This window comes from Malania oleifera, chromosome 1 (genome assembly GCF_029873635.1).
Source record: "Malania oleifera isolate guangnan ecotype guangnan chromosome 1, ASM2987363v1, whole genome shotgun sequence".
Taxonomy (NCBI): Eukaryota; Viridiplantae; Streptophyta; class Magnoliopsida; order Santalales; family Ximeniaceae; genus Malania; species Malania oleifera.
This window is the reverse complement of record NC_080417.1, coordinates 12,736,307-12,753,991: the sequence shown is the minus strand read 5'-3', so window position 1 is coordinate 12,753,991 and position 17,685 is coordinate 12,736,307.

Below are 17,685 nucleotides of genomic sequence, written 5' to 3'. Positions count from 1 at the left end.
GCGATCGTTAATCAAGAAACACATCATATTTACTGACTACTAAGAAGTTCCTTGCGAGCCCTGTATACAATCTGTCATGCTATTCACAAAACTCCTTGAATAGAACTAGCGCTCAGTTCCATTTCTGACCTAAGGATCTTTCTCCTAGTCTAATTTTTCACTTCAACCACAAGTTAAACCTGGAAAACATCTCTAACTTGTGCCACATAAAGTGCATCAAGACCTTTGTGATAAACTCACAAAGTACATATGTCCAACCCGTGATGCTACCCACATCGGTTTCCAAACATCTGCATAAATATAGTTAAGAATACCCTTTATCTTGTGTGTAGTTGTTTTACACAAAACAGTATCACCTGTCTCAGAATCTGCAGCTATAGCTCTACCTACAACTGTGACATCCAGCAGTGCATAGATATTTTCTGTTAACTTATATCCCTTCATCACCATCAAGACACTTTTACACACCTTCATTATCTTATTTTCATTATCTTACTTTCAAACTTGTAACTATACCTGTTACAATCTAAAGTGCCCAATGAATTCACATTTTTCCGTAAATCTAGTACATGCCTTACATCGCATAATGTTTTCACAACACCATCATACATTTTAATTCTTATGTTTCCTATTCCAACAATTTTGCATGAAACATCATTTTCCATCATAATAGAACCAAAATTAACTGACCTGTAGGTGCTGAACCATTCTTTATTTGGTGTCATGCGATAAGAACATCCCGAATCTAGGATCCAAGAATCCATGAGGCATTCAGAACCTGATGAAACATAAAGCATATCACCATCACTATACCCTAAGTCTCGTTCTTCCACTACATTTGTAGATTTTGATGAAATCCTCTTCATTTTCTGCATTCCCTTTCTTCCAGTCCAGACACTCCGATTTTATGTATCCAATTTTCCCACACTTAAAACACCTTATGTCCTTCTTTTCGGGCTGCATCCGAGATTTATTACCACTCGATCCTCTCTGAAACTTGCTTCTCCCACATTCCTGGATACCCTTCACCACAAGCCCTTCACATTGTGAAATTTCATCGTTGACTTTCTTTCTTTGATGAAAATCCAATAGTGTGCTTGTTACCTCTTTCAAATTAAGGATTTCATTACCCCATGTTAGAGTTGTAACCAGATTTTCATATGTGTGAGATGCAAGTAGGGAATTCAATATCATCAACGCCTTGTCTTCTTCCTCGAACTTCACATCAACCCGCATTAAACCACTAATTATTTGATTGAATACATTGATGTGCTAGTTCAAATCTGAACCCTTCGCCATCTTAAGTTAATACAATCTTTGTTTAAGAAATAACTTGTTCGATAAAGACTTAGACATATATCAACTTTCTAGTTTTTATCAAACTATCGCCAGAGAATCCTCATCCATGACGTGATACAACACGTCATCAGCCAAATAAAACTTGATAGTCGACGCTACGTTTGCTTTCAATTCCTTCAAACTTGTTTCTTCCATGCCTTCCGGTTGACCTTCGTATCAAAACCTTCACCATACCTTACTACACTAATAGATCTTTAACTCTTCTTTGTCGTAGTCTGAAGTTTCCCGTTCCATCAAATTTAACAACATCAAACTTTGCAGAAAAAATTCTAGAAACCATTACAACAATGCTCTGATACTAATTTGTCGTGCAAATCAATGTGCAATAGAAAACAAATGATCTCACAATGTAGCACTCAAGAGTGAAATATACAGAAAAATACAATCATAAAGATTATATGAAAATAATAAAACAATGACATGAAGAATTATGTAGCTCGGCAATACCTATATTCACGGGAGCAAACGATAGTATTTTTCACTATCTTCTGTCCAAAGACATTTTGTTACATACAACATGTATATATATGTTCCAAGAAAATCACGATGATTTCTCTTACAAATCAATATTCTTATTTTCTTCATATTTTGTCTTTTGTACATGTCTTCTTAGAGCATATATAGTGCACACTGCAAATAGACTAGTGTTCTTTTACTGCCATCGTAAACCAGGCAAAAGGTAGAAGCTAAAGGGAATGGTAAAGTGGTAAACAATAAATCTGCCAGCGCAGGCCTGATTAAATTACAAGAAGGTGGGAGCAGACGCAACTTGCCCAACCAAACAATCAATCGCAGCCGTTGACGGCTGCTTCGGATTCTTTTTTCTTTTCAATTTTTTGTTTCCCATTTTCGTTGGTGGGATATTAAAGATCGAGCAAACCCCGCGGCTGTCTCCGTCATCGCCGGACTGAACCCTCCACCCACCTTCCCCGTTTCTTTGACGCTCTCCCTTTCCAAGTCTTTTTTTTCTTCTCGACATTATTTTCCCGTTGAAGTCAGAAGCGAAAAGTTCCCCAGCCGCCAGCCGCTTAAGGGAGACATCCCCGCCTCCCCCAAATATACATTAACGCCAAGCACCAACCACTTTTATAATAAATATAAAATTTAAAATCAAGTGTAGCAGATCTCATCACCCCAACCTAATTGATTTTAATTTATAAAAATATTGGGAATACTAACAAAATTACTAAATAAATTGTTATAGTGTGCCTAAAATGCATGTATTTTTTAATGAATAATGTAGGATTAAATTAACCTATTTAAAATATCTTTTAAATAAAATTACAATCATTGAATGACAACTTTTACCCTTTTAACTTTTTACTTTGCTTAAAGTTAAGAGAGAGAGAGAGAGCGAGAGGGAGGACAAATTCTCACTTCATTGAAAAAAATCAAGGGTGAAATTGTTATTTGATTAAAATAAAAATAAACTTAAAGTGTTAATGGTATTTATTTTGAAGTTTTAATAGCTCCTCCCTTTGAAAGAGTCCAACAAATAAATATTTTAAAGTGTGTGCTCTTCTAGTTAAAATAAGTCATAAATGACCACATGTTCTGGATTGCCTTGCCATTATAATAAATATATTAGTTATTATTTTTTATTTAATGTTTTAAAAATCTTGATTATTTCTTTTAATTTAGTTTAATTATATATATATATATATATATATATAATATGAGGAGTCAAATTTCACGCGGCAATGCTTTATTATTAGAGAATTACTTTTTCTTCTAAGTGATTTGGTATACAAACTTTTTAGATATCATTATATTTATGATAAAATATTTGTTTTAGGCTATTAATAAATAGGTACTTTCCTTGTTGTTTTTTTTTTTTTTTACTTTTTTGCCCTTCTAACTTTGCATGTGGAAAAGTAAGAGAGAGGACAAATTTGTCACTTCATTGGAAAAGTCAAGGGTAAGATTGTCATTTCATTAAAATAAAAATAAATATAAAAGTGTCAATGGTATTTATTTTGAAGTTTCAACAGCTTCTCTTCCCTTTGAAAGAGTCCAACAAATAAATATTTTAAATTGTGTGGGCTCTCATAATTAAACTAAGTCAAAAATATATGAGAAATAAATGCAATTAATGTACATTTTAAATTATGTGCTCATTATAATAAATATATTATTTTTTATTTACTTATTCAAACAATATTAATTATTTATTTTAATGTAATTTCATTTTTAAACTTAAAATTATTAGAAACTAGAATTGCGATTTTGAAGACCATGGAGAACCCATTATTTGATATATATGAGGAGTCAATTTCACGAGGCATTACTTTTTCTTATAAGTGATTTGGTATATAAACTTTCGAAGTAGCTCTCCATCCATATCGGATTTGAATGACCTATTTTGATTGTCAATATATTTACGGATTATTTGAAATTCAAGTAAACCTAGACAACCGAACCATTAATTTTCTAATTTATATATTAATTTTGAAAAAGTGAAATAAAAAAATATTTGAAAAAGAAGTTTAGGTTTGAAAATATCATTGTGAATAGGGGAAGTAACCCTTTAAATTCCTTTTAAATGAAATTTAAAAACTAGCATCTTATAATTAACTTATTCCATAAATGATTATAATACTTACCTTGTATGTGTATGAGTGTTTTTTTTTTTTTTTTTTTTTTTAAGACCAATTTTTTTAAAAAAAAAATCATTTAAAAATATGGTGAATAGGTTGTAATAGTAGCTGGTCAACCATCTACAGAGGCTCGTAAACTGCCTATTGCAACCATCCACTCCTTTTTTATTTTTTGCAAAAAATTATTATACCCAATATTCCTTTTAAAAAACTTTCATAGGGTCTACATAGAAGAATTAACCTTAGAGACCCAACTATTTTATGTCATTTCAAAACAAATACATATTCAAACAAATTTTGTAAAAAACAATAATGAAAAGAAAAAAGAAAGTAAAAAAAACTTCTATTTTTTTAGTTGGTATGATTAAGTTTACACTTGTAGATTGCCTAAATATTCTCAAAAGATTTTCATGAGATTGAAAATCTTATTGAAAATCTTTGAAAATACTTGAAATCCTTATTAAAAACACTTGAAGTTTAATTGACAAAAAAAATCTACAGTTTATTTAAAAATTTTTGCTTTTCAATAAACTCTTTGCACAAAAAAAAAAAAGAAGAGCCTTAAACCAAATTTAAGTTTTAAAATGAGACATTCTTCCACCCTTAAGCCAGGTCATAGGTGATTACTTTGAAAAATGTCATTTTTTCTTAAAATTTAAAAAAAAAAAAAAAAAATTTGTGTGGGAGAATCACGAACTCCCCTTAACAACTTGTTTTTGAAAGCCTTGAAATCTCTGGAAAATATCCAAAAGTCATATCATAGACATTCACTTCAAAATTTAGTTTGAGAACTTGAAAACACTTAAAATCCTTTGAAAAATATTTTTAAAAGATGAATTTTAGTTTTTTTACGAAAAAATCATGGAACCATATTTATGAAATTAGTATTTAGACTTGACAATACACTCCAATGAGTGTTTGGATTCATGAAATTGACGAAAAATAAGAGAAAATTGCCAAATACATGGTCTTTGGACAAATCAATCTGTTCCTTGTAGAGACTAATCAATCGTTGACTTGTATCCAATGACTACTTTTTTAAATACCTAAGCGACAATAAACCGTGGTTGTGGGTCGATTGATGGTTTGCATGTCCTTTTTAAAAAAAAATGTAAATGTTGATACCATGTTGTTAGCTAAAGATAGTTTGGAAAGAATGAATAAATGAATGACTGTGTCTTCTCTTGATCTCAAAAAGACTCATTTTGTATAATGTGCTTACACACGAGTAACATGAGTTAATTCATGAAAGATAAGAATGTATACACATGGATCACATATGTTAATTAATTTCTGTAAGATAGGTATATGAATCACATGAGTTAATTCACACAAGGTATACTTGTTTATGTGACTGCATTCACATAGCTACTGTATCTTGATTCTTGTTAATAGCATGCTTTATAAGTTCATTTTGATCATAGATTGACTCCTAATGTGAAGTCTAATTCTCAACTTGCGAAAGAACACCCTTTCAACATAGCATCACTACGACTACAAAAGGAGCCAAGCCATGTCGAGTTTTAAATAGCTTGAGGTCAACTTGAATGCTTGAAAGGGAGCTTGGGCTCAAATTGATTGTACTAATCAAGCTCGACTTGAGTCTACTCAATTGATGTTTGTTTCACATTAAAAAACAAACTCGAGTGTAGCTTAAAAGCTTTGTTTCAAACTTGAGTTCGATCTTAACTTGCTTCCACCAACAAATAAAAAAATTGGAATTTGAGCATGAAAAATAAAATTAAAATATAAAATTTTGCATTTTGAAAGATAAAATATAAATATAAATATAAATATAAATATAAATATTGAATAGAGATTAGCAAATAAGATAATTTGAGGGAAAATATGTTTTAAATTTAAAAATCAAATATGTTAGTAGATCTAATATTGAGTTTATATGTCGAGTTAGCTCATAAGCCTAATAAATGAGCCTACTCCAAGCTTATTATGAGTCAACTCAAGAGGTAGCCAAACAAGCTTTTTTTTTAGCTAGTAAATGAGCCATCTTGCTAGCCTAGTGACTAGAGTATAATTTAGTTCAAGCTCCATTCATTTAGCACTAATAACCTTTGAATGTAAGTTCGAGTTTGACTCATTGAACTTTAGGTTGTATGGTATCGCTGTTAAAAAATTTAGAAATGAAAACTAGAAAATGAAAATTGGAAATCAAAAACCAAAAATAATAATTGAAAACTAGCGATTTGCTTGGTTGATATTATTAAAACTAAGAACAAACTAAAATTTAGCTGAACTCATGTATATTTGTCCTCCAACCAAATAAAAATTTTAAAAATATGATTAAAATAATAAAAGATAATTCAAATAAAATATCACAATTAAAATAAACATTAGTTATAAGTATATTATATTATTCCAATTTTAAACTAATTTTTTAGTATTACAAGAATGGTCCTACCGTACATGAAATTGAAAAGGGTCAAAATGAAATTTGAATTACATTCATAACTATTTTACTATATTTTATATTCACATGGTCATTTTATTTTACTTTTAGTTAAAAATTGATTTAATCATAAAAAATCAACTCTGGACGTCAAAGTACTATAACAACACGTTGCCACATTACTTGAGACCATCAAATCATTATGTTTTTTATTTTTTCTAAAATCGAAAACAAAAACAACAAACAAAACTAATTTAGCATAAATCTCGATCCTCACTACACAACAACAAAACATAGAATTGAAACCAAACAATCCTTTTTAATAAACAAGTTTGAGTGAACCACTGGGTTGAACACTGAGTAGATCACGAACCATTTGGCTCATTTGCAATTCTAAATATTATTCCTCTTTAATACATCACAAAAAGTTGAATGGTTCTATCAACTTTACCCCTAGTAAAGTAATTATATTTGAATGGTATTGTTTTTTGTAGCCTTACTTTAGTTACCATAGCTTTAGGTGTTGTTAAAAGATAACGATATGCATAAGCCCTGAGTCTTCAGCAGAGCCATAATCTATTTAACATATTTAACGTCATCATCATCTAACGTCCCGGTCCCAACTAACAGCCCAGGTGTTACAGTAGTGACGTCTGTGTACCTGATAAACTTTTCAACAGATTTATACATAGCAGAAAACATAAATATCCGTCAAACGATTACCAAAGTTCTAACTGCCTAATAGATACATATAGCTATTCCAACATCCATATACAATATTGTATGATACTTAACGCATCCTCAAGTCTTACAACATTTTACAAGTTCTAAAAACCTATAACATAACCTACAAAATCGAGCTCGTGGAGACGCTCACTCAAAAATAGATCGCTAACCCGCCCCAGTCCTTGATAATCTCAACCTCGATAAGGACTTGAAAAGACAGTTTGTAAGATAGGGTGAGACACCTCTCAGTAAGGGACGATTAAGCTAATAACAGCGTGTGGCTAGCATGCTTTAAGTATTTAACAAAAACATAAACATATATAATCATCGTTTCCATAATTGTAAAATGCGTAGTCCATTTTCATCATATGAACAACTCCATAGCATATAACAACAATTACATAAATGTACAGATATGCAGGATAGGACACGCACTCAAACCCCACAATTGGGGTTAACCGCCCCTACTGTCTCAATACAGCCTGGGTACACGATCAAGAGGCAAAACTCACACTAAGACTGCCCCTACTGTCTTAATACAGCTTAAGTTCATATAGATCAAAAGTATGGTGCCCTCACTAGCAACAGATCCGTGCCTACACTATCAGTCCCCAGGGTTCTTAAAGCATGTCGTGCAATTTAAGCAATTTAAATACTCTTTTGAAATCATTTCAAAAAACACATCATTACGTGAAATTCGGCCCGTAGTCGTCAAATAAACTTCCTGCATTTTCACAACAGTTCCAGTATTTCACAACATCAATACCTGCAACACAGTTTTCCACATTCGAAAACAACCTAAAAGTAAATATAAACAATTAATATCACAGTACGGGTTTTAAACAACAAAAAAAACATTTTCAACTGGTGAAAAAGTCCAGAATGACAAGTACAATATTCTAAAAATATAACATTTGAATTTGATCGGTTGATTTTGAGAATAAAGTTGGTTTACTAAACCGAGACTCGAAAACCCTAAAATCGTTGTAACTCGATATCTAAAAGTTATTTCAATATTTTAATCAATTCATATTGTATAAATCACTGTATTAACATAACCCCTTTACCTGCGTGTGAATCGAAGTCCGAAACAACCTAAAACTCAAGCCCTAACTTTTCGAACCCCGAACCTAAATGGTTCAAAACAATGACACGAAAACCCTGAAACCTAATACTCGAAGAACAACACTTCAGTATAATCTCATATGTTACAGATCTATCGAACCAAAAGCAAAAACTGACCCTTACCTCTATTTTAGGAAAAAAAACTCAAAAATCTCCGAAATGAAATTCTGATCCATAGAACCTGTAGAGATTCCTTCCCTGATCCATGTAGCAACGTCGGATCATCAATTCTGGCAACACAAGGCCTGGAAATCTTAGAGAGAGAGAGAGAGAGAGTGAAGTTCGTGTTTAGAGAGAGAGAGAGAATGAGAGTTTATAAAGAAAAACCTAACTTAACCTTTAAGTAATCAAAATAAATATCTCCTCCAAGATATTTATATATACATATCTCAAAATATATCTTTTCAAAATATCTTCTCCAAAATATCTCCTCCAAAATATCTCTTTATTTATTTATTTATTTATTATATATATATATATATGTATATATTTTGATCGGGTTACTACAATCTCCTCTCCTTATAAAATTTTGTCCTCGAAATTTGCTAAATGTTCCTATCACATCGTCTGAACTCTAACTGTTCTGTCTATAGGAAGAGCCGGTGGCCACCCACATAGCAGCCCCATCCCAAATAAATTATCTACCCTCACTTATAGTGGAGGAATACCGTGGTTACATACAATAGTCTCGGAAGCTCACATTACATATACAAACTCTCCCAAAAACAATCCATATACCTTTACCATAAGCAAAAAGGGATACACTCACATATCTGCATTACCTGTCTAACTCTGAACATCTCTGAATAGTTGAGGATACTTATGACGTATTTCGACCTTTAATTCCCAAGAAGCCTCATCAACCGTGTGGTTACACCATAACACCTTTACCAATGGTATCTCCTTGGTACGCAGCTTTTGTGCATTCTGATCTAAAATATGAATCGGTACCTCACCATAAGCTAGTGTTTCACTGATCTCTAAGGACTCATAACTGATCACGTGCAACGAATCTAGCACGTACTTCCTCAACACTGACACGTGAAACACATCATGCACCCTAGATAAGGTTGGGGTTAATGCTACCTAATAAGCAATTGGACCTATCCTCTCTAGGATCTCAAACAACACAATGTACCAAGGACTCAACTTGCCCTTCCTCTCAAACCTCATTACTCCTTTCATAGGAGCAACCCTTAGAAATACCATATCTCTAATATCAAATTTTAGTTCTCGTTGGCGAGTATCGACATAACTCTTTTGCCAACTCTGAGCTGATCTAATCCTTTCTTTGATAAGCTCGACCTTCACAGAGGTCTGCTGAACCAACTCCAGTCCCAAAATCTGCCACTCACCTACCTCATCCTAGTACAATGGAGATTGGCACCAATGACCATACAAGGCTTCATATGGTGTCATCTCAATACTGGCCTGGTAGCTATTATTATAAGCAAATTCTATGAGCGGTAGATACCAAATCCAACTGTTATCAAAATCTAACACGTATGCTCGTAGCATATCCTCTAAAATCTGAATCATCCTTTCAGACTGTCTATCCGTCTACGAGTGAAACTCCGTGCTAAATGTGAGCTGTGACCTAAGGCATCTTACAACCCCTTCTAAAACCGAGACGAGAAATGTGGGTCTCGATCTGAAATGAAAGACACCGGGATGCCATGGAGTCGTACTACCTCCTGTACGTACAACTCTGTTAGCCTATTCATAGAATAGCTAACTCTGATTGGAATGAAGTGTGCCATCTTCGTCAGTTGATCCACCACCACCTAGATAACATTCTATCCATGCACCGTTGAAGGCAACCCCAAAACAAAATCTATCGAGATGTATTCCCACTTCCACTTGGGAATGTCAAGCGACTGTAGTAGTCCTGCTGGTCTTTGATGCTTAGCCTTCACCTGCTGACATGTCAGACATTGCCCAACAAGCCCGGCCACTTCCCTCTTCATATTACTCCACCAAAACGATTCTCGTAGATCTTTATACATTTTCGTGCTCCCTGGATGAATAGTATAGAGAGAACAATGAGCCTCCTCCAGAATCATCCTCTTTGTCTCTACGTCGTCTAGTACATATAGCCTAGTGTGGAATATGAGAACTCCATCCTCAAAGACATTAAATTTTGAATGTGGTTCACTCTATAGTTTCTCCACAATCTTTACCAACTCCGTGTTATTCAACTAAGCAGCTTCGATTCGTTCTTGTAAGGTCGGTTGAACCACCAACCCGGTAATAAAGGCCTGGAGATACCTATCCACTAACTATACTCTCAATATCTTTAGATCCATTTTGATCTGATGCTGCCCCACAACTGCGAAAATTGACACCTCCACTGACTTTTGACTCAGCGCATTAGCTACCACATTAGCTTTTTCGGGGTGATAGCTAATGGTACAAACGTAGTCTTTAATCAATTCAAACCACTTGCGCTACCTCATATTCAACTCCTTCTGGGTGAAGAAGTATTTAAGACTCTTATGATCAGTAAAGACCTCGTACTTCTCGCCATACAAATAGTGCCTCCAAATCTTTAGAGCAAACACAACTGCTGTCAGCTCCAAATCATGCGTAGGGTAATTCTTCTCGTACTCCTTGAGTTGACGAGAAGTGTAAGCAACTAATTTACCCTGTTGCATCAAAACACAAGATAGTCCCTTCAGGGACACGTCACCATAGATCACAAAACCACCATCCCCTAATGGAATGGTCAACATTGGAGTCGGGACCAAGTGCCGCTTCAACTCTTGAAAACTTTGCTCACAGTCTCCAGTCCACGCAAACCTGCTACCCTTCTTGGTAAGCTGCGTCAAAGGGCCCGACAACTTAGAAAAGCCCTCGATGAACCGGCGATAATACCCGACCAGACCTAAGAAACTACAAACCTCATGCACGTTCCTTGGTCTCGCCTAGTCAACTACCACCTCAACTTTACCTGGGTCAACTGAAATCCCCTCCTTGGTCACCACGTGCCCTAGATATGCAACCTGCTCAAGCCAGAATTCGCATTTCTTGAATTTAGCAAATAGTTCCTTCTCTCTAAGTACCCAAAGGACTAATCTAAAATGAGCATCATGCTTTGCTAGACTCTTCGAATACACCAAGATGTCTTCGATGAACACCACCACAAATTTATCCATGTACTTATGGAACATCCTATTCATCAAGTCCATGAGTGTTGCAGGTGCATTCGTTAAACCAAAAGAAATAACCAAAAACTTGTAATGGTCATATCAAGTTTGGAAAGCACTCTTCAATACATCGTCTGATTTCACCTTCCACTGGTGATACCCAGACTACAGATCGATCTTCGAAAAGACCTGAGTGCCCTACAACTGGTCAAACAAGTCGTCAATCTAAGGCAACAAATATCTGTTCTTCACGGTCACCTTATTGATCTCCTGGTAATCGATGCACATCCTCATTGACTCATCCTTATTTTTCACAAACAACATAGGCGCACCCCAGGGTGACACGCTTGGCCTGATGAACCCCTTGTCCAAAAATTCTTACAACTGCTCCTTTAGGTATTTCAACTCAAATGGAGCCATCATGTAAAGCACCTTGGAGATTGGTGTCGTCCTCGGTGCTAACTCAATAGCAAACTCCACTTCCCTATCTAGAGGCAACCCTAGCAAGTCTTCAGGAAAAACATCATAGAACTCCCTTATCACCGAGATATTCTCCAACTTCAATCTCTCCTTAGGTGACTCTTTCACACTCACCAGGTATCCCTAACAACCCTCCAGAAGTAGTTGTCTCGCTTGCATCGCCGAGAGGATCCGTGGTGCATAACACACACACAACCCAACAAATAGAAATTCCTGCTCTTCAGGAGGCCTAAACACTACTTCCTTCCTACGACAATCAATGCTCACAAAACTGGATTCTAGTCAATCCACCCCTAGGATTACATCAAACCCATGTATATCAAACACGATCATACTAGCAGGCAGCCTCCTCCCCTGAATCTCTATCAGTAATCTATCAGTAATCCCTGACCACTCTACTACATACCACCACTAACCCTGATGGCATATCCACACCTAACTTGACCTCTAACGGTTGAGCCTCCACTCCACACCGTTTAATAAATTCTCGAGATATTAAGGAGTGGGTTGCACCTGAATAAAAAAGAACTACATCATTATATGATTAGTCGTAAATGGTACCTGTCACCACATTGTTGGCGTTCTCTGCATCACCTCGAGTCATCGAGTACACCCTAGCCTGGGCGGTGCCTACCTAGTGACCACCTCGAGGTGCCTGGTTACCACCCCGATTCTGAGCCTATGCTGAAAGGAGAGTCACTATCGCCTAACAGTCTTGTATCAGATACTCTGACTCCCCACAACTATAACAGCCCATGAATCGAGACTTGCACTTGCCCCAATGCTGCTTCTGGCACTTGGGACACATCGGCTTCTCCGAACTCCCCTAGGAAGCCTAAGATCCCGATTGCTGCTATCGTTGGCCCGAAGGACCATCGGACTTCTTCCAATAACACTTGTCAGAGCCTGACTACGAATTATGGGGAAAAAGGCCTCCTCTTTTAGATCGCCTCTCTCTCCCTTTCCTGGATGCTAGCTTTAGCCGCCATGGCTCTATCCACAAGCTCGTAAAAGCCCTGGACCATCAACGTTGCTACCTGCGCACGTATATCCTGCTTTAGGCCCCTATCAAACATACGAGCTTTCTTTGGCTCATCTGAAACCATGTGAGGTGCAAACCAAGATAACTCCACGAACCTAGCCATGTGCTACACCGGGTTTGTCCCTCATGAAAATGCTGGTGGATTCATTCTAGAGAACTACTGGTACGTGCAGCCTCTATCTGCAACCATTTGATCCTACTCCCTGGAACCCCTCCTAGGTTCCTTCTTGGCCCGCCTCGCAATATCACGGAGGAACAAAGGAGCCTCAGTCTCATCCTCACTGAAGGCATCCAGATGATTATCGCCTCTTGCCATAATCCCCTTCCCTCTGGGTTTCGCTCGGTACAGGTGAAAGCCGACTTAATCATTCCACATTTAACACAATAAATGCAAATATGGAACAAGAAGATTAAACAAAACGTATTCGAGACACCAACAACCTGTACACGCTAGACCGTCTAACCTCTCATCTCGACATCAAAGTCAAGTCTCTCAACCTAGAAATGAAACCATCAATGGATTTACCATGGTTTTCCGAAAATCGTCATTCCCAGAAAAGCACAAAAGACCATCGAAGGAAATCCCGCCTCCGAGCCTCCAGAGTAAAACCCAACTAACTCTCTAACTCTACCACATTACAGCCAATACTCTGCTAATTTACTCACTAACTGTCAAAGTTTGCGCAACCTAGCAAACCTAGGCTCTGATACCACCTGTAACGCCCCGGTCCCAACTTATGACCCGGGTGTTACTGTAGTGACGTCTGTGTACCTAATATACTTCTTAACAGATATATACGAAGCAAAAAACATAAACATCCATCAAACTATTACCAAAGTTCTAACTGCCTGATAGATACATACAGCTATTCCAACATCCATATACAATACTGTAAGATACTCGACAAATCCTCAAGTCTTACAGCATTTTACAAGTTCTAAAAACCTATAACATAACCTACAAAATTGAGCTCATGGAGATGCTCACTTAAAAACAGATCGTTACCCTGCCCCAGTCCTTGCTAATCTTAACCTCGATAAGGACCTGAAAAGACAATTTGTATGATAGGATGAAACACCTCTCAGTAAGGGACGATTAAGCTAATAACAGTGTGTGGCCAATATGCTTTAAGTGTTTAACAAAAACATATATAATCATTGTTTCCATAATTGTAAAATATGCAGCCCATTTTCATCATATGAACAGCCCCATAGTATATAACAATAATTACATAAATGTACAGATATGCAGGATAGGATACGCCCTAAAACTATGTATAAATCCCCACAATCGGGGTTGACCGCCCCTACTGTCTTAATACTGCCCGGGTACATGATCAAGAGGCAAAACTCACACTAAGACTGCCCCTATTGTCTCAATACAACCTGGGTTCATATAGATCAAAAGTATGGTGCCCTCACTGGCAACGGATTCATGCCTACACTATCAATCCTTAGGGTTCCTAAAGCATATCGTGCAATTTAAGCAATTTAAATACTCTTTTGAAATCATTTCACAAAACACATCATTACATGAAATCCGGCCCGTAGCCGTCAAATAAACGTCCTGCATTTTCACAACAGTTCTAGTATTTCACAACATCAATACTGCCACACAATTTTCCACATTCGAAAACAACCCGAAAGTAAATATAAACAATTAATATCACAGTACGGGTTTTAAACAACGAAAATAACATTTCTAATCGGCAAAAAGGTCCAGAATGTCAAGTGCAATATTCTAAAAATATAACATTTGAATTTGACCAGTTGGTTTTGAGAATAAAGCCGATTTACCGAACTGAGGCCCTAAAACCCTAAAACCGCCGTAACTTGATATCTAAAAGTTATTTCAACATTTCAATTGATTCATATTGTATAAATCACTGTATTAACATAACCCCCTTACTTGCACGTGAATCGGAGTCCGAAATGACCCGAAACTCAAGCCCTAGCTTTTCGAACCCCAAACCTAAATGATTCAAAACAACGGTACGAAAATCCCGAAACCTAATACTCAAAGAACAACACTTCAGTATAGTCTCGTATACTACAGATCTATCAAACCAAAAGCAAAAACTGACCCTTACCTCGATTTTCGGGAAAAACTTGGAAATCTCTTAAATGAAATTCTAATCCGTAGAACCTGTAGAGATTCCTTCCCTGATCTATGTAGCAACGTTGGATTGTTGATTCCGGCAACACACGACCCGAAAATCTTGGAGAGAGAGAGAGAGAGAGAGAGAGAACGAGAGTTTATAAAGAAAAACCTAACCTAACCTTAAGTAATCAAAATAAATATCTCATCTAAGATATTTATATATAAATATCTAAAAATATCTCTTTTCAAAATATCTTCTCCAAAATATCTCCTCCAAAATATCTCTTTATTTATTATATATATATATATATATATATATTGATTGGGTTACTACAATATATCATTCTTTTATTTATTGCTTGCAAGCGTCTATGTTTCAAATTATTATTTTTTTAATCATCGTCAAATGCCTTCAAAAGTTGGCTAGCCCTTTAAATGCCTTACCTAAATTAGAAGATAGAAGTTGAAAGTTAGTGAAGCAAGTTTGTTAGAACCTAAGACCTACAAATACTTTAAAAAATAAAAATTGGTAAATAATAATAATAATAATAATAATAATAATAATAACTTGTTCTATTTTGGTGAGGTTTTTGTTAGCCAGTTGTGACATGGTGCATGTTTTCAAAAAAAGAAAAATAAAAAATAAAAATCAACTCCACATCTTCAACACATTTTCCAAACTTTGAAGCTCTTTATGGGCACTCCTAATGCATTATTTAAAACATTGATTATTTTCATCTATTTGTAAAAAAATGATAGCTAGTCATTGAACCGCCACGTCATCAACATTTGACATTATACCACCTCTTGTTATATTCAACTACATAACAAGAGTCAACCAATCACCACATCATCATGTTTTATGGAAAAAATATTAGGTAGATGCTCAACCATCCTTATTACACCACCTTATATCATATTGCATCATGTAGAGATAATACAAAATTAGTTAGTCACTACATCATCACATTGCATAATGCTAAGTCATCTACCCATTGCATTATAAATCCAATATTATATCATATTGCATAATGTAAAAATTGTAGGAATATTTTTAAAAAAATTTGCCTATGAATAGTAGGTAGTCACTAGTCATTTTGCCTTTCTTTTTACCTTAAGCAGACAGGATCGGTTCATCACAATATGGGGCCCTAGGAGAATTATTTAATTAGGGGCCCTTAATATTTTTATTTTTATTTAAAATTATTTTTCTAACTTTTTGAGATACAAAATCACTAATTAAAGTTTTATATTCAAGATTTTCAAGTATTTTTTTTTTCTATTGATAACATAGCCAATCCATTTAATCTTTCTTGTGACATAATTGATCGCAAATAATTTTTTACAAGTTTAAGTTTTGAAAAACTTCTTTCTGCAAAAGTAACTGTCACAGGTATCGTTAATAAGATTTTATAAGCAATAAATGCATTTGGAAAACAATCTATCTTTTTTATAAATACATTGATACTTGAAAAAGAAAGAATTAAATTACATTTACTTTACATTTTAAAATACAATTTCATTTACTTGATAGTGAGAAAGTCAATGTATGGGAAGATAGTATCATAAATAATGTTAATACTATTACATTAAAAAAAAAAATTGGGAAGGCAAACATCTCAACGGCCTTAAGGTCAAGCCGACATTGTAAGTAGAGTTGATAGGTACTCTACTTGCCACTACACTTGTATTTTAATTCACAAACGGATGGTAGGTAATCATTTAAATTAATGCATCTTTATTTCTTGACCATGAAGTGATAGTAGATGTAGGGACCCGAAAATTAGAATAATTAATAATAGAGGGAAAGTAAAATTTTAAAAGGCAAAGCAGAGTTCGTCGATGAACGCCCTGGCTTCGTCGACGAACTCCCTTATACGGTTCATCGGCAAGTCTCAGTGTCTCATCAACGAAGAGATACCAAGAGGGGGTAATTCAGACCTATTGGTTCGTTGACGAGCTCTTCACCTTCGTTCGCGAACTTTCTTCTTTGGTTTGTCGACGAGGCCACGTGGCCAGCCACCTATAAATATGCAAAAATCACATTTCCAGCAAGAAATTTCGTCCCTTTCTGTTTCTCTCTCTAGAAAATGACTGCTTTGCCTTCTCTCTAAGATTTTGGCTTCGTTTCTCCCCGTTCGACGATCAGAAGTTGTCACGTTGATCCTAAGGAGATTCTCTACAACTAACCGGAGCAGAATTTTGGTTTGAGAAGTTTGAGCACCATCCCAAAATTAGGGTAAATGAGTTATTTAAAGTTTATTTGGTTAGTAGGATTTTATGAGCTTAGATTTTGTATTAAATATTGATATACTGGTGTTTGGGATGATTAAACTAGGGTGTTATGATTTCAACGTTTGGGCTTCCAAACACCGCAGGTATGAGTTAAGGATCCCAACGGGTGCAATCTCGGGAACCCAGGTAAAATGATAAGTAATTTATAGTTTAGAAAATGTGAGTATGATGATTATATTGGATGTCAGTTGGTTGATAGGGAAATATATATATGTACAATTTCAGGATTTTGAAATTATGAACATCGTGGGCGTGAGTTACAAATTAGTAGACTAGTTTAGTTTGTCAGGTAAGGAAATATGCTATGCTAGTAATTTTAGAAATTATTAACAGTAAAGTTTATGTATTTTAGGAATATGGTTTACAGACGTTTAAAGGTAATAAATTATATGTTTTTTCATATCAGT